Genomic DNA, 24,378 nt, shown 5'->3' on the forward strand with positions numbered 1-24,378 from the left:
ACAGTAGTTACCTCTAATTACCTTGAAAAAGGAAATGTCTACTCTCTTACATATAAATCATTTATGTTACAGTTTCTTTTGGAAGGGTTGCTACCTACCTATAATTTGACTAAAATTTCTTTTTTTTTTCCCATGGGTCTGCTTCAGGCCAGCATGTCCAGAAATGTCTTTCCTGGGTTATTTTTATGCTTAGTTCTATTTTTATGAGCACTAAGGACTGCACTCCTGTGGTTTTAATAATATATTATTTTATTATATTCTCCTTGGAAAAAAAATAACAACAGTTAATGTAGTGTTTTTTTTCCCTGTGTAAACAGTGAGGCTCATTGGATTGTTAATTAGGTTGCCATAACATACATGAGAAACAACATCCAATATCCATAGTCATGCATTTTCTTGGAATTCATTTTCATGGCTATGAGATTTTTCTAGGATTTACTTTGGAAAAAAATTACTTTCATTTCCTAAAATTATTTTTTCCTCTTCCTTTCCAACATATATCTCCATTCCCTTTCTCCCACTATAGTCAAAAAGGAATCTTAGGCCAAAAAGTTGAGCTAAATTGAATTAAATTATACATATGCCCTTAATAATTTGATGTAATTTTTATCTCTTTTTTATTATTAGCATATCATAGTATTAATGTATTAAAATCTAAATTAAGAAATTAGTATAAACAAATTTGGAGAACAAAAATGATTCACTTTGAACTTACACAGTCACATAGGTTGGATAATTACTTGTCCTATAAAGATAACTTACTTTAACCTTTACTCACCATTCCTCCCCCATATTAATTTATACACATTTATTTTGTATCAGAAGAATCTGGCAAATAATATGTCAAAAGAATGTTGATGGTAAAGGAACTTGTTTCATAGCCTAAAATCTCATATTATGTCTAGATTTTTTCATGCCAACTTTTGTAAGTGTATATACAAGTCAGAGGAAATATCAGAGTTGTAATAAAACTAATTAAGAAAGTTACTCAGAACCTTCTTGTTAATAGAATGTTGAATGGATGTACAGTTTTATCTGTAGAGGTAACTCATAGGTGAAAAAACTTCTACCAATGAAAGTCAGTATCTCAGTAGAGCTTTTGCAACTCATAATTTTAGAAAATGCTGGGCTAGGAAATGTAATCTCAGAATATTTGGACAAATATCATGTATAAACAAAATAAAAAAAACACTGGGAATTGCAGGTACAAATACAGAACCTCAAACTTTTGCCCTGTTTTGTCTTCAAGAATAACTTTTTAAAATAAAATGCCCAATTATCTTTTGGAAAGAGTTCATAACCACCATCTCAAAGGCAATAGAAAGTAATTATACATATTTATATTTCCCTAATTTTTAGACGCAAACTTATACACATAAATTTTCTTTAAATCAGCTTTTCTTCAGACCCAAGCTAAAACTAAGGTCAGGTGACTGGGAATTTTTTCCCAGGTTACCAAAGTTAGAAAGCACTGAATCTAGAAGGTGTTGATAAGTTTACAATCCTTCAGTGGGAGAGAACATTAGAGTTTAGGACGTAGGCATCAAAATAATTAAATATAATTGGAAACTACCAAATGCTATTTTATTTTTTTTCTTTCTTTCTTACTTTCTTTCTTTTTTTTTTTTAGTGAGGCAATTGGGATTAAGTGATTTGCCCAGGGTCACACAGCTAGTAAGTGTTAAGTGTCTGAGGCCAGATTTGAACTCAGGTCCTCCTGATTCCAGGGCCGGTGCTCTATCCACTGCACCACCTAGCTGCCCCCAAATGCTATCTTATTTGAGCTTCTTTCCCACTCCTCCATATTTTCCTCATTTAAGCATTTATTTACTGACACCTGCAATAAAAGTTACCTCTACCTCTCTGATCTGAAGACTGGATAGTAGAAACTCCTTCCAAAACTCTCATTTAAAGAGGGCTCAGAAGCAGAGACAACTTTTCATTTTCTGCCAGTTGGACTTCTTAGAGTCTACTCCATCACAATCATTCCCACTCCACTATTACCACCACCCTAAACCCAAGAGCAAGTTCACCAGAAAACTCGTTATCACAGAGATCGCATCAGCTTTGACACTCATATTTGATCAATACCCTAGTTGCCTGTTCCTCTGATTAGAGGACTAAAGGGCAGGGCAAAAATCTCTTCCCAATTTCCTCATTTAAAGAGAGCTCATAAATCAAAACAACTCTTCATTTTCCAACAGGTGCACTACCTAGATTTGAGGCCACCATCATCATACATTTGTATCATTAACTTCTTATCTCCCACTCTTTTCAGCTTCCTGTTGTGTATTGCCATCCCCAATTAGATTATAATTTCCTTGAGTACAGGAACTGACTTTCTGTTTCTTATTTATATATATTCCCAGAACTTAGCACAATGCCTGACACATAGTATGAATTTAATAGAATTTTATTGTATTGTATTGTATTTGGACCAAGCAACTAGCTTTGTGGTGCTATATCTGAGTGTCATGATGATGATGATGAAAAATCCTATCAATATATTTGATTCAAGTTACCTATTAAAAAAGCAAAAATATGAGTATTGTATATCCTTTATAGTGAGACTGCATGAAAAATGAAAAATATGATTCTTATGGCATGAAATGAGGTATTTTCCAAGATCTAAAGTCATATGGGAACAGAGAAAGCAGCAAAGAAAATAGAATAATCTAGAGTCATGGTCTACATACCACCAGTGTATTATGGGATGACATCCCCCAAAAATTAAAAGAAAAAAACCAGGGAGAGAGGTAGAGAGATCATTTGTATCCCATTCTCCCTGTGAGAGCCAAATGAAAGACATATTTCTAATTGTACCATCTCTTTCACCCATTATGACAACTCTCTCCTTCTTACAGGTATTCTTTCATGACTCTATGATCTCTCAGCCTCACTCCCATTACTATTCTGTGTATGTTCCTCATTATGGATCCCAATTGAAGTACTTGAAGCAGTTAGGTAGGCACGTTTATAAAGACCCTGCCTCCCAATATTTCTACATTTGAAGCATGTGTCTCTAGGCAAGGTGAAATTAAAAGCATACAATTGCATTATGGAATGAAAATTTCATTAAAGTTAGTGTTCGGAAGGTGCTAATATTCATAAAGATAGCTATTACTATAAACAGAGGAATTTCCTAGCCCAAATAATATTAGTGAGAATTTTATGCTCCCAGGAAGTAGCTGGGATTTAAGATTCCTAGTTTTTTCTTTTGTGTTTGCGTGTGTGTGTGTGTGTGTGTGTGTGTGTGTGTGAGTGTGTGTGTTTAATTTCCAGTGGAATAGAATGAATCACACAGAACAAGGAAAAATGAATGAGTTTCAATCTGAAGTTGGGATCACAGAACATTATCTTCCCATCCACCTCTCTTCTGGTCTTTTTTCAGTTTCTTCATTATCCTTAACTATTCTTTCAGCTGAAACTGCCCACTCCAAAGTTACCAATAATCCCTTAATTGCAAGGTCTGTTGGCCTTTCATCAATCCTCATATTTTTTGTTTGTTTGTTTGTTTGCACAGCATAATGGGGGTTAAGTGACTTGCCCAGGGTCACATAGCTAGCAAGGGTCAAGTGTCTGAGGCTACATTTGAATTTAGTTCCTCCTGATTCCAGGGCTGGTGCTTTATCCACTGAGCCACATAGCTGCTCCTGCTCACTACTTTTTTGGGGTTTTTTGTTTTTTCAGGGCAATGAGGTTTAAGTGACTTGCCCAGGGTCACACAGCTAATAAGTGTCAAGTGTCTGTGGTCAAATTTGAACTCAGGTCCTCCTGAATCCAGGGCCAATGCTTTAACCACTGTACCACCTACCTGCCCCCCAAATTGGAAATTCTAACCAAAAAGCTAAATGGTAAGCAGAATTAAAATTGAAAAACAAAACCTCAATCTAATAATTATTCAAATAAGACTCATAAGTTGATGTTGGGGAAGCCAAAATTGTAGATGCATTAACCCACCTGAATTCTTCCAACATTCCCCTCTAAACAACTTTAAAATAATGACTCAAACAGAATTTTAAAGTAACAGAGCCAAAAGAAGGGAAAAAGAAAAGGTGTCTATGAAAACTTAAGAAGTCAGAAGGAAAGACTTACAACAATAAAAAGTTACTACAGTGGCAGAGAAGACCAAGTCACAAACCAAGAAGAAGATAACAATGTGACAACAGCTACAAGTAAAGTCTCAGAAAAAATCTAAGGTCACACTAGCCCACCAAGAATTCTTCTAATAGGGAAAGAAAGAAATGAGTGGTAGAGGAACAATTGGGGAAATAAATGAGTGATGTAATAAAATTATGAAGAGCAAGTTAAAGTTTAGAAAAATAGGCACAAAAATGCTGAAGAAAATAATCCACCTAAAAAAACCAAAAACTAGGTGGCACAATGGATAGAGCACTGGGCCTAGAGTAAGAAGTACCTGGGTTCAAATCCAGCCTCATACACTTAACACTTACTAGCTGTGTGACCCTGAGCAAGTCACTTAACCCCAATTGCGTCACTAAAAAAACATTTAAATACAAATAAAAAACAAAAAACAGAATTGTGCTACTGGCAAAAAATTTTAAAAGTCACAAAAATTTGCTGAAGTAAAGAACTCCTTAAAACACAAAAAATGGCCAAATGGAAAAGGAGGTTAATAAAATTCACTGAAGAAAATATCTTTTTAAAAATAATCAGATTTAGAAAAGTAGAAGCTAATGACTTCTTAAACATCAAAAAACAAAAAATAATAGAAAGATATGAAATATATTGTCAGGAAAAACCTGACCTGAAAAATAAAGGAAGAATAAATTAAGAATTATTGAACTACCTAAAAGCCATGACCAAAAATAAAAAACCTACATATCATATTTCATGAAATAGCAATTATCAAGGAAAATTGTCCTGCTATCTTAAATTCAAGTATAAAATAGCAATTGAAAGAATCCATGCATCACCTCTTGAAAGACTTCTCAAAATGAAATTTTCCAGTAGTATGATAGCCAAGTTCAAGAGCTCCCATGTCAAAGAAAAAATATTGCAAGCATTCGCAAAGAAATAATTCAAATATTAAGGAGATACATTCAATATCATACAAGATTTAGCAGCTTCTTTGTTAAAGAAATAGGAGGTTTATAATATGATATTCCAGATGCAAAGGAGTTGGGCTTAGAACCAAGAAAAATCTACCCAGCAAAACTTAATATAATCCTTTAAGTAAAAAAATAAATATTTAATGAAATTGAAGACTCTCAAGCATACTTGATGAAAATACCAGAGGAGAAATAGAAATTTTGACATTCAAACACAAGACTCAAGTGAAGTAGAAAAAGTTAAGCATGAAAGAATAATCATCAGGGACTAAAAAATTTTAAACTGTTTACATTCCTATAACAGAAGATGGTACATGTACCTCCTAAGATCCCTATCATTATTAAGGAAGTTAGAAGGAATCTACATAAACAGATGAAATGAATGTGAGTTGATTATATTAGGATGATCAAAAAAATGAATGGTTGAGAAAGAGGATGCACTGGGAGAAGGGTGAAGGGAGAGGTAGAGTAGGGGAAGTTTTCTCACATAAAAGAAGTATGCAAGATAGAACTTGTACAGTGATGGTAAAAATAGTGGGATTTGCAATGGTTGAACCTCAGTTTCACTGGAATTAATTCAAAGGGGGAAGAATACATATACATATTTAGTTGGATATAGAAAGATCTTACACAACAGGGGAAAAGGATGGAAATGAGATAAAAGAAAGGAGATAAGAAATAATAAAAGGGAGGGCAGATTAATGAACACAGTGGTCAGAAGCAAAACAAATTTTTGAGAAGGAATGAGAGAGAGAGGGAGAGAGAGAGAGAGAGAGAGAGAGAGAGAGAGAGAGAGAGAGAGAGAGAGAGAGAGAGAGATGAACAATAAAATAGGATGGGGTTAATACACAGTTAATAATTATAACTGTCAATGTGAGTGGTATGAGTTTGACCCTAAAACAGAAGCAAGAAGCAAAATATATTAGAAAACAAAATATAACAATGTGTTCTTTACAAAAAAAACACTTAAAACAGGAAGACAAACACAGAGAGTTAAAATAACGGACTGGAACAGAATCTATTACAATTCAGTTGAAGAAAAAAATACAGAGGTAGTAATCACAATCTTAGACAAAGCAAAATACACACACACATATATACACACATATATTTGTGTATATATATGTGTGTGTGTGTGTGTGTGTAATTAAAAGATATAAGGGAAACTACATTTTTCTAAAAGGAACTATAGATAATTAAGTACTATCCATTTTTTTTTACAGGAAATGCATTTAATAAAAGTCTCATTTCTCACATATATAGGGAATTAAGTCAAATTTATAAAAATAAGAGCTGTTTCTCTATTGATAAATGGGATATGAATGGGAAGCTTTCAGAAGAAATTAAAGCATAGTCATATGAAAATATTATCTAAGTAATTATTAGAGAAATGCAAATTAAAACAACTGTCATTTAATATATTGTGGGACTGGGCTGGGATTTTCTAAAATATTGCTACTTATAAATTAAAGGCTATTGTGCCAATTTTGGCAGTAAGCATTCATTATTAATTAAGATCATATATTACTAAAGTATTGACCTTGTGTCTGACTAATTTCCCCACTAGCTACATACATAGCACATTTTGCCAAGAGAAAGAGAAGAGGGTACATGACTACTTCAAGAGTTTCCTTGGTGTAAGAGAAAGCAAGCCTCCTGTGGTCAGGTCCCCTTCCTCCTTCAATAGAGGTGGCTCTTAAACATTTCTCAAAGCTCATTGGCTAGAATTACTCAATTCCATTGCTTGATGTGACCTGAGGGTGGTCCATATTAAAATGAATTCCATTGTGATGAGGTCAGGGTCTAGTGAATGACAGAACCCCTGAAGGCAAAGGTGCTCTCAAATAGGTATAATTTTAGCTAGTCACAGAGTCCTACCTCTAATGTACCTTTGGGCTGGCTCTGTAAGGTACTATCCATAATTCCTAGCTTAAACTTTTGAGTATGGGTGGGGTCCCCCGCAAAACCCCATTATTGATAATTTTCTTACAACTCTAACGTACCACCTAATACCTATCAAAATGATGAATACTGGTATGGGTGAGGGGAATTAGGTACACTAATAAACTGTGGTTGGAGTTGTGAACTGGTCCAACCATTCTGAAGAACAATTTGGAACTATGCCCGTGTCTAAGAAAACTATGCATACCTTTTGACTTAGCAATACTACTACTAGTTCTATTTCCCCAAATAATCAAAGAAGCAGGAAAAGAACCTATATTTACCAAAAAATAGTTATACCAGCTCTCTTTATGATGGCAAAGAATTTGAAATTGAATGGATGTCCATAAATTGAGGAATGACTAAACAAGTTGTGACATAATATTGTGATGGATTATTATTTCAGCACAAGAAATTATGATGGGAATGGTTTCAGAAAAAACTTTGAATATGTATATTAACTGATAAAAAGAGATGTGGGCAGAACCAGGAGATCACTGTATACAGTGACAGCAATATTGTGTGCCCCCCCCCCCCCGTGGTATAGCTTTATTTTTCCTTCCACAATACTCAGATGTGCAAGAAATTTCACAAATGAATAAGTCAGCAATCTTATTAAGAAGGCAGAAAATTCTTCACAAGTCAGTGGACTCCTGATCCCAAGAAAAGACAAGAAGCAAGTTTTTAAAACATTAACAGAGATGAAATTCCATCACAATGTATTTTTTCCAAGGCAGCTCAACACCAAAATTAACAAATATCAGTGTTAATTATACTTTGTCATATATGACTTGAGCTTGTCTTACCTTAAAACAAAGGTAACCTTCATTTCATGTACAAAACCTATTGCAATTCTGGCATCCCCAATGGTAAAACAACAACTAAATTTATTTCCATTGCTAAAAAGTATTCAGCAGAGATAAACTACAAAGAAAATGCAAGCTAGTAAGCTTTGACAGATGCTTTTAACAGATGCTTTTGAGTAAAATTCACCAAACTGATAATTAGAGATGAAAGACATTGACTTCTTGGTAACTTCAGTTTTAGTTTTCAATACAGAACAGAGTGGAGAACATACAAATTCTCTTAGTTATCTAATTTACTTAATCATGTTCAATATTTTGGGTCAAAAGGTAACTGCCCCAATTCTATTTCAAGATTTGCTGTGGTGACAGCAACATTATAATGATAATCAACTATGAAAGACTTAGCTGTATAAGTACTAACCAATTGTACCACTAGAGCTTCAAAACAAGTATATGATTGTGATGAAATACTACTATGCAATAAGAAATAATGAACTCAATGATCTTAGAAAAAACATGGAAAGTCTTGTATGAAATAAAGAAGGGCATAATTAACAGAACCAAGAGAACAATGGATATAGTAACAACAATATTGTTTTAAGAATGACTTTGAGTGAATAAGTTATTTTGACTATTATAAATACCTAAATTAACTATAAAGGAAATATGAACACAGAAGCTATCTCCATCCAGAGAAAGAACTGATAAATAGAAGTATGTATACAGTAATTGTGTGCATGTGTGTGTGTGTGTGTGTGTGTGTGTGTGTGTGTGTGTGTGTATGTAATAGTAGCTATCTCTAGGGCAGGGTGCAAGGTGTAAGGAAAGAACAAAAAGGAAAAAAAGAACTTTAAGGTATAATTTTGTTGTATAATCGAAAGGAATAGCAAGTTGTGCACAGTAGATTTGCAGTTTCATGTGCCATCATCTTTTTTTAATTATACAGTTATGGAAATGCTTATTTTATTCCATAAATTAAAAATAAATTTAAAAATGACTTGGCTTCTCTGATTAATACAATGATCCAAGACAATTCCAAAAGATTCATTATGAAAAATTCTATCTACCTCCAGAGAGAGAATTGAGGAATTCTGAGCACAAAATGAAGTATAATATTTCACTTCCTTATTCTTCTTATGTTTTTGCAAAGTATCTAATATGGAAATGTATTTAGGATGATTTCACATGTACAATTGATATATTTCTTTAAATCTCAATAGGTAGGGAGTAGCAAGTGACATGGAATATGAAATTCAATTTTTTAAATGTAAAATTATTTTTTAAAAAATCTGAAGCTCCCATAACTCTAGATTTTATAAAATTTACTCATTTTGAAACCAGTAACATTTTTGTTTTATTTTGGGGTATGAACAAGTAAAAGACTAGAAGTCAAAAGGATCTTTCCATCCAACATGCTTTTAGTAAGTCAATAATTGTAAAATATCTATCCATTGCAATAAAAGAAGTTAAAGGGGTTAATTTTTGGCATACAAGCTTGATCAGGAGATGAAAAACACTGGAATGAAGTTAATTTTGAGACTTGGCATGAATAGCCTGAAAAAAATGAACCAGAAACAGAAGCTGTGTAAACTTTCTACATTGTGTATGTCTGTTTATATACATTTAAGAAAAGATATATCTCACATTTTCATCAGAATCTCACTGTGCCATGTGTTCATGAGCAAAAGCTCAACAAATTGATGCTTCTGAAGAAAAAATATATGTGTGTGTATACCTATAATGTTCTTTTACTGGATTTATAATACATCTGTCCTGTCAGCTCTGTAAATAACTTCCCCCTCAAAAAAAAAAAGTACCAACAACATACTTTTAAATTTAATCTACCTTTGTAACATCATCTCCAACACTTTCTTAAGACTAGGCTATCAACAAAACAATAAATTAAGTCATTATTTGTAGCAACTGCAAATTTTTGAGGAGTAAACTCCTCATTCAAAAAGGTGTTGTTCAGTAGAACCATTCAAATTTGCACCAGTACATCCCTAGCATTAATACAATCCATTATGTCTGTGTTTGGATCATAGGATCATATATGAGCATATATCTAAAGCTAGAATGAGCCTTGGCCATTGATTCTATGTCCCTCCTTCCTCAAACAAGGAAACTAAGACACAGAGTTGTTAAGTGACTTGTCCAGGGTCATATTTATTAGTAGATGTCTGAGATGGGATTTGAACGTGGCTTCTCCTGACTCCACGTCCAGTGCTCTAGCCACTAAATCAATGGCTCTCAAATTTTTTGGTCTCCAGATCCCTTTCCTCTCTTAAAAATGATTCAGGGCGGGGCAGCTAGGTGGCACAGTGGATAGAGACTGGCCCTGGAGTTAGGAGTACCTGAGTTCAAATCTGGCCTCAGACACTTGACACTTACTAGCTGTGTGACCCTGGGCAAGTTACTTAACCCCAATTGCCTCACCCAAAAAAAAAAAAGATTCAGGGTTACATGAACTTTGATTGATGTGATGATTTCTACAAACATTCATTGCAAAATTTTTAAAAATTTAATTTGAATATATTATGAAAACAGCTTTGATCTCACAGGATGCTGAAAAAAGTGTTGGGGATTACATTTTGAGAATCACTGGCCTAAAATAGTTGTAGTAACACACCCTTTCATAATGTGTATAATAATATCTTTGTTACTTAGGACTTTTTGTTATTTGTAAATGCTAACTTTTCTTTTTAATGAATTGAGATTGATTGCTAAAGAAAGATATCAAGAAAAAGCTGTAACACCTTAAAGTGAAGACTCTATTGCCTTTTCAAAGAACATGCCTTAAGGCTATTCTCCTTGGCAGAGGTCAGGCTATTTAGAGATTAAAAGGATGGTTAGAAGAATCCAGTTGCTGCTAATAAAGTGCTTTCCTGCTTACCTATGCAATTTATTGCCTGTCACTCTTTTGCCTTACATCCTTAACTGTTGAGATTACAATAATGCTTATCTCAGCCCAAATGGCAAAGTATTTTGTGCCACCTTAGTTCTTATAAATAATAGAGTTCCACCTGTAGATTGGAAGCAAGAAAGAGGAAAGCCCATATCCTACACCTAGAAGTCCAGGGAACTAGAAATGAGAAAGATTTCAGACATACTTTGGAGATGGAATCTTTTCTGTGTGAAAAGGACACCCTTATTAGACATATTTGGTGTTAACACCCTATCCAGTTTTCAACTAATAACCATTTTCCCCATACCCTTAGAGCTGGTCAATTGCAATAATTTCCTTTTATTTTTTATTTTTTAATTTTTTTAATTGCAATCATTTCAATAGGACTCATGCTTCCTGTGCCATTCCCTGAATATGAATATGAAAAGCCATGAAATTCTGTCATGCTTCACAGAGACCACAGACCTCTTCACTTCCCATGTAGCTTAACAGAGGTCCATTTTCAATGTTACAGGATCCACACAAGTTAAGTTCTTTTTCTGGCCCTTCACAAACCTTTTTTGTTCACAAAAAATATTTTTATTATATTTGTTATGATATGTGGAGTAAGTTCTGTGGCAGCATGTTTATTTTTTTCCCTAGGTGTGATGGGTGTTTATCATAAAATAACTTATTTACAAGGCAATTGCCATGAAATTTAGGAAAAAATATGGGTAGAAAGTAAAAAGTCCTATTTTGTAGTTATTACTGTGGTTCTTTGAAACTGTCATATTAAAAATAGTAAATAGTAGTGTGCCTCTGACTTTGGGGAGGGACAGCTATGAAGGAAGTCAGCCTAAAGGATGATGACATAATATTTTGATTGAATGACCTACATGGATAACTAGACCCAGATTCTAGTCATAAAAAATAGTAAAGAAATAAAAAATGTATCTAACCATTAGAACCAACCAATTTAATAACCCGTTATAATAATTGGCTCATGGCTCCTTCTTTTATCTCATAGTAGGGATTGATTTTTCCTAAAAGGAGACAAAAGATAATGCACTTTCCTGGTCATCTAAGAGCATAAATGCCCTATCCATGTGGGATCAGGTCTTTCAAATTTAGTGGGTTCCTATGACTATGTGAGTCACAGTACCTTACCCTTCCATGATGACTTCCTTAAGGAGGTGATGGAAATGGTGTCTGAAAAAGACAACATGGATTCAAGTTTTTCTCTTTTGCTAACTATATCTGACATACGTATTAATTTCAAAATTTGCATTTTAAGCCATTTAGGAACAACCTGCTCTGATTCCATGCTTTCTTCAGAATCCACAGGTTCCTTTGATTCAATTTCTTTTGTCTTGCAATATTTATTTATAGATGCTTGATGTTATTACCTTATCTGGAGGCCATATCCCTTTATGCCATAAATATCTTACCTGTTAAGGGGCAGCTAGGTGGTGTAACAGATAGAGCATAGGCCCTGGAGTCAAGAGAACCTAAGCTCAAGTCTCACCTCAGACATTTACTAACTGTGTAACCCTGGGCAAGTCACTTAACCCTAATTGCCTTAAACATCTGTTACCATCTCCAGTCATCTTGATACATATCTTGCCATTGGATTCAGGAGAGTGCTTGAGGTTAGTGACTTTGCAAAGCCTTCCATCACTTAAATCCAATTCAGTGAAAATCATGACATCACCCTGATGTCATGGTCCTATTCAAGTATGAAGGACAAACAACAACAGCAGTCTTACCTGTTGGCTCATCTATTTTGCTAAAAGGTCTTTAACTGAGTTTCTTTGTTTCTGAGATCTCTGATCATTTAAGTTGATTTGTCCCCTTTTATTCCCTATTTTCACTTTCTCATGCTTTCCCCTTTGACAACAGCTTCTTCTGTAGTTGTACCTCAAAGACATTTAAGCTTTCCCCCAAGGTAGGCCATTCATATTACTACAGCCTAGCTCTCTCCCCCAAATAACTTCAGGAAGTAGGATGAGGCATGGAAAAAAAAAAACAACAAAAACTGGCCACAGCTGAATAACAATGCCCTCTTCTTCAAGCCTGGTGGAGTGAAATATACCCAATGTGTTGCCCAACTTCCCTCAATTCTCTGGGTAAGTGCGATTGAAACACAGTGTTGTCACAATTTAGTCCCAACCATAGCAAGCTTCTGCTTTTTGTTTTTCAGTGTCATTGGTTTGGAGGAGAGGGAATGGGGAAGGTGTTGAATTATATTGAACACCCACAGGTCATCTTGTGGAACCCCTCTATAATCTAATGGCTGATGAAAAGGGATTGATTAGTAAATGTGTTAGGTATCTGTCTCCTCTGCTCTTAGCTCATTGGGATGTTACCTCACTAGGTTTCTTTTAATTGTCTTAATACTGGAGGTAACTGAAATTAATTTATCTCTTGTGCATAATTCCTACTTTGGAGAATTATAAGAAGTCATGAGAATCAGAAAAAGGTTCTAATCTGCTATTCTATTGGTCACATGACTCAGCATGCCATGTCTTCCTAACACATTAGTTCCTTCCAACCTGTCTGTGTTAAAACGCAAAATGGACTATTTGGAGTTTCAAACTCAAGGAGTGTAACTCTCCAGTATCTATTCCTTTGCCTGGACAATACTGTGTCTTCACCTCTGCCTGCCAGCATCCCCAGTTACCTTCAAGACAGTTCAAATTTAATCTTGTACATGGCATTTTTTTCTGATTCCCCAAGCTGCTCATGTACTTCTTCCAAAAAGCACCTTGAATTATTTTTATATGTACTGTTGAGGCAGAAGAAGCAAGTGAACCTCACATGTGTAGTGAGGTTCTACATATGGCAAGGGCATATCCTTATGTATGGCTCAAAGGGAAGAATAATCATCCCTAGTCTATACTCCCCTGCAATATTCTCCAATGGAGACTTTTACTTATACTAGGAAGGCAAACAGGAGGTTAGAGTCAGATAGTTCCTCACTCTGATCCTCAGAAAGTGGCAGTACCAGACTAAAAGTATTTCTATTTCCTTAAATATTGTTTGTTTATAGCTATAATTAGGTTCCAGCTAAAGTCTGATGGCTTTATCATTTTAAGGGGAAAGAGAATCCCAAGCTCTATATGCAAGGCTTAAACCCTTTCCCACCTAATACCAATTTTATCATGAATACACCATAGAGAATATCAAAGAAGCCCATTAATCCACATCATAACAAAACTGAAATCAGAGAAGTTATCCAGAGAAGAATATGTATCAGACAATACAAAGTAAAGGCGTTCCCCTTTTGAGAGAGAACTCAGCTCAACCAACAGAAAACTTCCTAGATTTCCTCCAAGGGTAAGCTGCCCCAAATCTTTAGAGTAGCAAGTTGGGAATAGAAAATGATGGAGACCACCCAGGACTCTCATATTTTTCCAGAAAGTTTTCCTTCAATAACCAGAAGTAGAGTTCACTTCTTCCATCTTGTCTCTCAAATCTAAAAACTGATTCAAGAATCAAAGAAAATTCTCACTTAGAGAGCTCCCTGAAGGGGACTGGAAGCTGAATGCTGAAAACTGAAGCTTTCTTTCCTCTCACCAACTTGGCACAGTCTCTCATGTAGAGCAGGGCATTTGTCTCTAGCCATAAGGATAGAGTACCATGTTAATAGGCTCTGGGATAGGGATTATACTTTCTAACTCATATATGTAATTACACGATGTCCCTCTGACAGGAATGTAGACATCTTGAGAATAAAGATGGATTCACTCTTGTCTTTATATACTGATTTGTTAGAATAGTTCCTTATACACAGTAAAAACTAAATAAATGCATAATGATTAATTGATTGAGAAATATTGAATGACATAGACATAAAAATGTATTTAGTCATTCCTATTTGATGAATATTCATAGTCTTTCAAATTCTTTGTTACTATGAAAAGTAGATTTTATATTTACAATGTATATATGAATAAAGATATATATGTATATGTATATATACACATATATAAATATATATGTGTGCATAAACATACATAAAATTCTTTTACTTTTCCCCCCTTATTGGTAGATGCCAAGTGGATTGGTCAAAGGTTATATATAATTTAATGACTTTTTGGGTATTGATCTCTCATCATTTTTGAAAAATCCCTTTACAAACTTTGATACTGTTAGTTACCCTCTGCTCCTTGATATTTTCTTCTCTCTAAATTTTTGTGACACTGTTCTTTCCTTTCTTTCTCTCTCTCTCCGACTGTTTCTTGTTTGGCTCCTTTGCTGGGTAATTATTCAGATCATGCCAATTAATGACTCTGTCCTGGGACCTCTACTTCATCTATACCATTTCACTTGGTTATTTCTTCCATTCTCATGTATTCAATTAACATCTCTATACAGATGATTCCCAAATCTCTGATTCCAGTCCTAACCTCTGTCCTCAACATGTTCAGAATTGAACTCCTTATCTTTATTCCCCCAAGCCATTTTCCCCCAATCTTTCTCATCAAAGTGAATGGTAACATGATCATTCCAATAACCCATGCTGGTTACACAGGTGTCATACTGGGCTTTGCACCTTATCTCTTATATCAGTCTTCAATGAGATGTAAGGGCTCAGTGTTGTTTCCTTTACTGAATCTATATTTTGTTTTGCACTCTTCCCATTATTCCTCTAAAACAAGAAGGGGTTGGTTTGTGAGGAATTTTTCACATTTCTGTGTTTCCTAGAATTCCCCTCCAAACCTTTCTTCACACTGATAGTAAATTATTAAAACAAAACAAAACAAAACAAAACAAAAAACAGCTCTGATTATGTTATACCATTACTCTAAAACTTTCAGGGGCTCTTCATTGTTCTTACTATTTGTTCCTCATATAACTGAATCAGTGACATTTGACTCAACCTAATGATAATAAAGTTATTAAAACAGTAAAATTATTTTAATAATAAATATATTTAGAATTTCCTCAAATTACACATAAAAACAAATTTTCACATTGACTTTTAAAGCTTTGTTTTCCAAATACTCTTCCTCCCTCCATCACCCACCCCTTCCTAAGAAATCAAGCAATTCAATATAAGTTATACATGTGCAGTCATGCAAAACATCTCCACACTAGTCAGGTTGTGAAAGAAAACAGAAAAAATAACTTTAGAAGAGGAACTAACCAATATATAAATACTCCTGTGTAATTTAAAATTCTAAATATGGATTCTAATCTGCCCCCCCCCCAGTTTTTGGGGGAAAGTGGCTAAAATCACTGATAAAACCTAAATGGTTTTTAAGGGTTTATTAAAAGATATAAGATAGTAAAGAAAGAGAAAGATCAAGAAAAGATTTCTTATAACATGGAAATCCTAGCCTTCCTAAACCTCCCACCTCTGAAGTCCTCTCCATCACGCCGATGTCTCGCACCAAAAGAGAGTGAACTCCTCCCCCAGTGTCCACTTCCTCCTTCATGTTCTCCTCCCAGAAATGGGAGGTCCTTCAAACTGATTGACTGGGCTCATTCAAATTCATTGGTTCACTGGACCCGAAGGTGGTCTCCATATAAAGTTCAAAGTTTTTTAGCTTAAGTACCAGCCAGATATGCTTACAAGTGAGTCCCCAAGTCAGTCACTCTGACCCAATCAATCAGTTTAGATCAATCTCTAGGTGGGCCCCTGAGTATCTGCTAAATCCCCTCATCTACCACATTTCATTATCTTGACACACTCCAATCTGTAATCAGATACCATCAGTTCTTTCTCTGTAGATGGACTGCATTTTTCATAAATCATTCTGATAGCATCTTGCTCAGTATTTAATATGCATAATTACTATTGCTAACTATATTACCCTCCATCCTATTCCCTCCCCTTGATATTTACTCTATTTTCTATCTTCTTTCACCCTTTTAATCTTCAAAAGTGTTTTGGATTTTCCTGTCCCCTCCCCCAACCTGCCCTCCCTTCCTTAACTTCTCAACCCTTATACCCTTTCCCTCCCACTTTCCCAGAGGGCAAGATATATTACTATACCCATTTGAGTATGTATGTTATTCCCTCTTTGAGCCAATTCTGATGAGAGTAAGGCTCACTCACTCCCCTGCTCCTTCCACATTTTCCCCTCCACTCCATAAACTCTTTTTTATTTCTTTTATGTGAGCTACTTTCCCACAGTCCATCTCTCCCATTCCGTTTCTTCCAGTGCATTCCACTTACCCCTTATCTTTATTTTAAAAATGTCAAATGGGTTAGCTAGGTGACACAGTGGACAAGGCACCAGCCCTGGACCCAGGAGGCCTTGAGCCCAAATCTTGCCCCTGAAATAAATCACCCCACTCTTCCTACCCCACAAAAAACCAAGGATAGACAAAAAATAAATGTTCTACAGATATCATCCCTTCATATGCAATTCACACCTGTGCCCTCTGTCTAAGTATATTCCTTTTGGCTGCCCTAATACTGAGAAAGATCTTATGAGTTAGAAGTATCATCTTCCCATGTAGGAAGGTAAAACATTTAACCTTTTAACATCCCACATGATATCTTTTTCCTGTTTACCTTTTTATGCTTCTTTAGGATCTTGCATTTGAAAGTCAAATTTTCTATTCAGTCCAGGTCTTTTCATCACAAATGCCTGAAAGCCCTCTTTTTCCTTGAAGTCCCATTTTTTTCCTCTGAAAAATTATACACAATTTGGCTGGGTGGGTGATTCTTGGTTGTAATCCCAGTTCTTTTCCCCTCTGGAATATCATATTCCATGCCCTCTGATCCTTTAAAATAGAAGCTGCTAGATCTTGTGTTATCCTGACTGTAGCTCCACAGTACTTTAATTGTTTCTAGCTACTTGCAATATTTTCACCTTGACCTGGGAGCTCTGAAATTTGGCTATAATATTCCTGGAAATTTTCATTTTGGGATCTCTTTCAGGAGGTGATTGGTGGATTGCTTCAATTTCTATTTTACCTTCTGCTTCTAAAATATCAGGGCAATGTTACCTGACAATTTTTTGGAAGATGGTGTCTAAGCTCTTTCCTTGATCATAGTTTTCAGGTAGTCCAATGATTTTCAAGTTATCTCTCCTGGATCTATTTTCCAGGTTAGTAGTTTTTCTAAGAAGATATTTCTCATTGTCCTCTATTTTTAAATTCATTTGTATTTGCTTTATTTTTTCTTGATTTCTCATAAAGTGGCTTCTATTTGTTCAATCCTAATTCTTAAGCAGTGATTTTCTTCAGAGAACTTTTGTACCTCCTTTTCCATTTGACCAATTTGGCTTTTCAAGCAATTGACTTTTGTTTCATGACCCTCCTGCATCTCATTTATCTTTCAATTTTTTCCTCTACCTCTCTTTTTTATTTTTATTTTTTAGTGAGGCAATTGGGGTTAAGTGAGTTGCCCAGGGTCACACAGCTAGTAAGTTTTAAGTGTCTGAGGCCAGATTTGAACTCAGGTACTCCTGACACCAGGGCCAGTGCTCTATCCACTGTGCCACCTAGCTGCCACCCCTCTACCTCTCTTACTTTATCTTCAAAGTCTTTCTTCAGCACTCCTATGGCCTGAGAACAATTCACATTGTTTTTGGAAGCTTGGGATATAGGAACTTTGACCTTCCCATCTTCTTCTGAGGGTATATTTTGAACTATCTTGTCACCAAAGAAACTTTTGAAGGTCCGAATCTTTTTTTTTTGCCTGACCAGTATCTCAGCCTATCTTATGGCCCTTAAATGCTTCTTCAAGTGTGGCATTGTTTCCAGAATGTGCTGTCCCAAGCTTCAGGGGGTCCCCAGTCATAAGATTTAAGGAGAGGCAAGGTCTCAGCTTGCCTGGCCTGTGGTCTGCTCTGTAAGTAACCACAGGCCTGCTTATTCTTTAACATGGAAACAGAAATCTGATTCACTATGGTTGCAAGCTTGGCATGCCTGTGCTGTTCCCCAACTTGGCTGCTGCCACTTGATCCTTCTTCCTGGAAAACACAACAATGCTCTGCCTAAGCTCCAGCAGAGACCCCTGCTATCTCCCTTGGGCCACCACTGAACCCTCCCACCAATCCATGACCTGAGTTCCAAAACTAGCTGCTGATGCAGATGATTCCAAGACTCTGCATGTGTGGCCAGCCTGGGCCTGGATCTGCAGGACATGGCTGCACTCTCCTCTCTGCCTGGTACAGCAGACCTTCCCTGCTGCCCTTTTTAAGCTGTCTTTGACTGGAAAATTATCTCATTATGTTCTTTTATTGGTTCTGTTGCTCCAGAAATTTTCTTATGGCATTATTTGATGGTATGTGGACAGATCACAGGGAGCTCCGAAAGTTACAGCCTTTCCTCCACTATCTTGGCTCCACCCCTCTCAAAAAGAGTAAAGTTCTATACAAATTTAAGAGAACTGATAAGAATACAGGTATGTGTCACAGTGGACATGGTGCTGGACTTGGAGTCAAGAAGACCAGAATTTAAATTGGGACTCAGATACATCTACTTGTATGACCTTGGAAAAGTGCTTTGACCTCTGACTTCCTCAATTTTCTCATCTCTACAATGAGGATAAAAGTAGTACCTAATTCCCAGCATTGTTATGAAGATATAATTAAATAATATTTGTAAAGCTATTTGAAAACTTTGTAGTGCTATGTATATTATCATCATCATCCCAATTCTTCAAATATGTGAGGGTAAAAAAGAAGTAGAGAAACTCAGGTGTAGAAGTTATTGTTATCAAAGACAGTAAAGGACCATATCTGGGATAAATTTCTCTCTCTTTTTTTTTAAACCAGACTCTGAACCTTTCAAGATTTTATTTTGCAAACCTTTTTTCACATTTGGCTGCAGATAATATAAAATATCACACAGTGGCAGTCCCATAAGACTAAGGAATAGGAAGAGGACAGAAAATGTTGTTTGAAAACATTATATTGTTTTTATTTTTCAACAACAGAGGAAGTTATTTGTACTTGAGCAAGCCATAACTTGGAGGATAGAAGGAAGAGAGTAAGTGGTGGTCAAAAGGAAATACAGAGAGTTATATATTTTGTAACCAGAATTTATTTTGAAAAATTAGGATGTTGCCTTTAACTTGTAAAACTTTAGTTCTTAAGAGAATAAATTGTTAGATCTGAGAGTCTGAGCAAGTAAGGTTATTCAGATATTATGACAGACCCTATAGTAAAACTTTTTAATTTTCTGTCCATTTCTTTTTCATTTTAATGGGACTTGAAATGTCATAATAGCTTCCTCCCAGTGACATTAAGATAGAGCCATGGAAACAAGGTTATCTTGCCACTGCAACCTTAATTTAAGTCTCAAGAGATCAAGGTACAATGGTCAATGATAAAAGCAAAATGATTTCAATCTATGTCCAAGGAATAAAAGTGAAAATTGCAAGAGCATGTCCTGACATTTGCAGTGCAAGTATGTGTTATATTGGCAAAGCCACTTCATTGCAAATTTCCCCTTAAAAGAGATTTTTGCAGACAATGAAGTTTACAAAAAGAAAAAGATAATAGTAAAGACCAGTTAGATAAACAGTAAAATGTCAAAGGAATAATAATACTTCCCTAAGATTGATTTTTAAAAGGAACCTATACATATGCCCTCAAACATTTGATTCTGATGGATTTTATATTCACCTTCAAAAAGTCCAATCTTCTTTATAATATAGCTTAACAAAGGGAGAATAAAAGTAACAACTGAGTTCTAATTTTACTAATTCTTCATGCTTTTGTTCAAGGCCTTTAGCTATATGTTGTATCAGTAGTAATAACTAACTCAAATATTTTTTAAAAAATAGTTATGAATATATACCCATTTGACACCTTTCTGATAAGAATTAATAGGTTATACTGTTGATCTAAATTATTCTTTCCAGATCTCAATGTCTTTCTTTTAAAAATTTATTTTTCTGCTGGGCAATGAGGGTTAAATGACTTGCCCAGGGTCACACAGCTAGTGAGGGTCAACTGTATGAGTCCGGATTTGAACTCATGTCTTCCTATATCCATGACGATTCTTTATCCACTGTGCCACCTAGCTGCCCCCTCCAGTTCTCAATGTCAATAATTTTATGAATTTTAAGTACAAATTTACATTGCAATTACCACAAACATTATCCATCCAAACTTATATGTTTTACTTTAATGTCAACTCAGAAGTTAGAAATGTATTACAGATGTTCTACTTTCTTGTTAAGAGTATCTCTGTTTTTAATCCTGGGGCAGCTAAATGACTAATTAGATAGAACACTTAGCTTGGAATCAGGAAGGCTCATCTTCTTGAGTTCAAATCTGGCCTTGGACATTTCCTAGCTCTGTGACCCTAGATGAATCAATTTACCCTATTTGCCTTGGTTTTTTCTTCTATAAAATTAACTCAAGAAGGAAATGGCCAACCACTCCAATATCCTTGCAAATTTAAAACAACAACAACAACAACAACCATGTAGGGTCACAAAGAGACCAAAACAACACAACACCAATTTTTAATCCATTTTTGTTTCTTGTATTCATTGAATCTTTGTGAGTTTCATACCTTGATTAATCATTTCTTTAAAGAATATATATGATAGTTCTAGCTGGAGATTTGACCTCACCAAGTTTTAGCTAGTGTAAATTAGTTGGAGCTAGTTGAAGCATATTACAAAAACCAAAGAGACAAAAAGCAAAAAAACCAAACCAAAACAAAACAAAAACATTAAAAAGGGGGCATCTGGCATGATCTCCCTTTGTTGCTCTGGTCCTATCCTCCAATCTTTTGACAAGCCAGACTTTAAGGGATAAAATAAAGGTAAATGTAATAATAGTAGTTATCTGTCCTGATAGGCTTGGAAAATGAGATCATTCAGATAAAGAGGTCTGCCAAGTGTTATGGCTATTTTCCATGTCACAAGTTGTCCTCACTATTGGTGTAAAGTAGATCTAAAGGGGAGGGATATCTCTGAAGCTTTTAACTGCTATATTATAATGGAAAAGGAATTTTATTTTGAGTCAAAGTATCTGAGCTCAGTTCTTTGCTCTACTACTTTTAGTAGTTATTTGTAAAGTGTACTATGATTTAATGAAATGGAAGAACCATTGGATTTGAATCCTGTTTCCTAAATATTTCAAGTTAGGTAACCCTTCTGAACTCAGTTTTCACATCTGTAAAATGAAGATGATAATACTTTTCATGATAGTAATTTTAGAAGACAGTCATGAGGCTGAAGTGGGCTTAATGATTATAATGTGCTGTGGAAATCTTAAAGCACTACATCACTATCAGTTTATTACAGTCATGTTTCAATATCCCCATGTTCCCATTTTAACTATAGTTAGTCTGTGAATTATAAATATCTTTTCCATTTTATGTGCATACTCTAGGGGAAAAACTAAAATGAATAATGGAAAGCTTTTTTTTAAATAAATGCAAGAAAGTTTTCATGTAAATGTAAAGTATTAAAATTCTGAAGCACTTTATGATGATAATACTTTATATAAATACCATGTCATTATCATCATCATATTTTATTTTATTTAGAGAATTCCTGAGGTCATGAAGATGCAAATGTGGCTTAGTATTGATATAATAACACTCTCTTTAAGAAGCAATTCATTTTTTAACATTAATTCCACCTATCTCATTCTACAGTGATTTTTGTCATGCTTCTAATGTGTGTTCTTTTATAACTTTTTTATTTTTCTTGTTACTTTGCCTTTCTGATTATTGTTATTGCCTTAGATATAAGTGCTTCAAAATTGCCTCTGATGATCTATTAATTATTAAAATTTATTTGGCCACACAAACTTTAGAATTCTAATTTTCTTTTCCTTTTCTATTGCATCTCTTGTATTAATTACATGAGTTGGGCACCCTCATTATTCTTCCTAATTTCTTATTCAATGAAACTTTATGGGCCCAACAATGACAAAACAGATAATACATTAAAAATTGATGTACACATAGTAAATCGCTAATTCTGAGTTTAGGAATACATTTTTATTAGTGTGAACAATATAAATTATATTTATGTCAGATATAGAAAAATGGGAAGAGATTTCTTTAAATAAACTTAACTCATATAATTATGTTTATGAGCATTTCATTATTCCTAAATAATCATGTGATCCTTACATAAGAATTATTGCCACAGACTCAGAATTTACCAGTGAATTTTTAATGTATTCTTTTTTTTTATCCAGTTTTTTTTTTTTTTGGATGAGGCAATTGGGGTTAAGTGACTTGCCCAGGGTCACACAGCTAGTAATTGTTAAGTGTCTGAGGCTGGATTTGAACTCAGGTCCTCCTGAATCCGGGGTTGCTCTTCTATCCACTGCACCACCTAGCTGCCCCTAATGTATTCTTAATTCATTGAAATATCAGAAGGTATCGCTGAAGAAGGCAATGTTTTAATGAGGTAGACTTCCCTATTCTGTAGGATTCAAGATTTTTTACTTTTAAATATTCCATGTGTTTATTTTAAGCACCATTTACTCAGTATGGATTAGATATGCAGACATGCAGTATAAGCCATCATAATTAATCATAAATTTTTATACTAAGTAATACCTCCCAACCAAAAAACAAAACAAAACAAAACAAAAAACCAATATAGATAAAGTAAGAACAAGAAAATGTTTTGTAATGACATAAGGAAAGGATGGTATAGTAAAGGAGAGAGGTAATAAACCCTTTTTAGCTCTTTCCTCAGTAGAGATTACAATTTAAAATGATGCATGAGTTCTTTGCTCCAAAAGCACCTCCTACAAAATTTTGTATATACTTTTGAATTTCTCTTCACCATAAGGAACTTGAAATTCTTTTTTAAAATAAAAGGATTTTATTATTTTCCAGTTACATATAGAGATAGTTTTCAACATTTATCTTTATAAGATTTCAAATTTCAAATTTTTCTCCCTCCCCGCCTCCCCTAGACAGTATATATACATAATATCAAACATATTTCTGCATTAGTCATGTTATAAGAGAAGAATCAGAGCAAAAAGTAAAAACCTCAAAAAAGAAAAACAGCACCAAAAGCAAAAGAAATAGTATGGTTCAATCAGCATCCATATTCCACAGTGTTTTTTTTTCTGGATTTGGAGAGCCTTTTCCATCATGACTCCTTTGGGACTTTCTTGTACCATTGTATTGGTAAGAAGAATCTAGGCTATCACAGGTGATCAACACATAATGTTGATGAGACTATATATAATGTTCTTCTGCTTCTGCTCATGTCACTCATCATCAGTTCATGCAAGTCCTTCTAAGTTTCTCTGAACTCCTCCTGCCCATTGTTTCTTACAGCACAATAGAATGCCATTACATTCATATACCACAACTTGTTCAGCCATTCCCCAATTGACGGGGAACCCCTAAATTTCCAATTCCTTGCCACCACAAAAACAGCAGCAATAAATATATTTTTTTGTACATGTGGGTCCTTTTCCCTTTTTTATAATCTCTTTGGGAAAAGGATCCAAAATTGGTATTTCTGTGTCAAGGGGTATGCAAAGCTTTATAGCCCTTTAGGCATAATTCCAAATTGCTCTCCAGAATGGTTGGATCAGTTCACTGCTCCACCAACAATGTTCCAATTTTTCCAAAGTTTCTCCAACATTTATTATTTTCCTTTTTGTCATATTAGCCAATCTGATAGGTGTCAGGTGGTACCTCACATTTGTTTTAATTTGCATCTCTCTAATCAATAGTGATTTAGAGCATTTTTTCATATGGGAATAGA

The sequence above is a fragment of the Dromiciops gliroides genome, chromosome 1 (assembly GCF_019393635.1).
Source record: "Dromiciops gliroides isolate mDroGli1 chromosome 1, mDroGli1.pri, whole genome shotgun sequence".
NCBI lineage: Eukaryota > Metazoa > Chordata > Mammalia > Microbiotheria > Microbiotheriidae > Dromiciops > Dromiciops gliroides.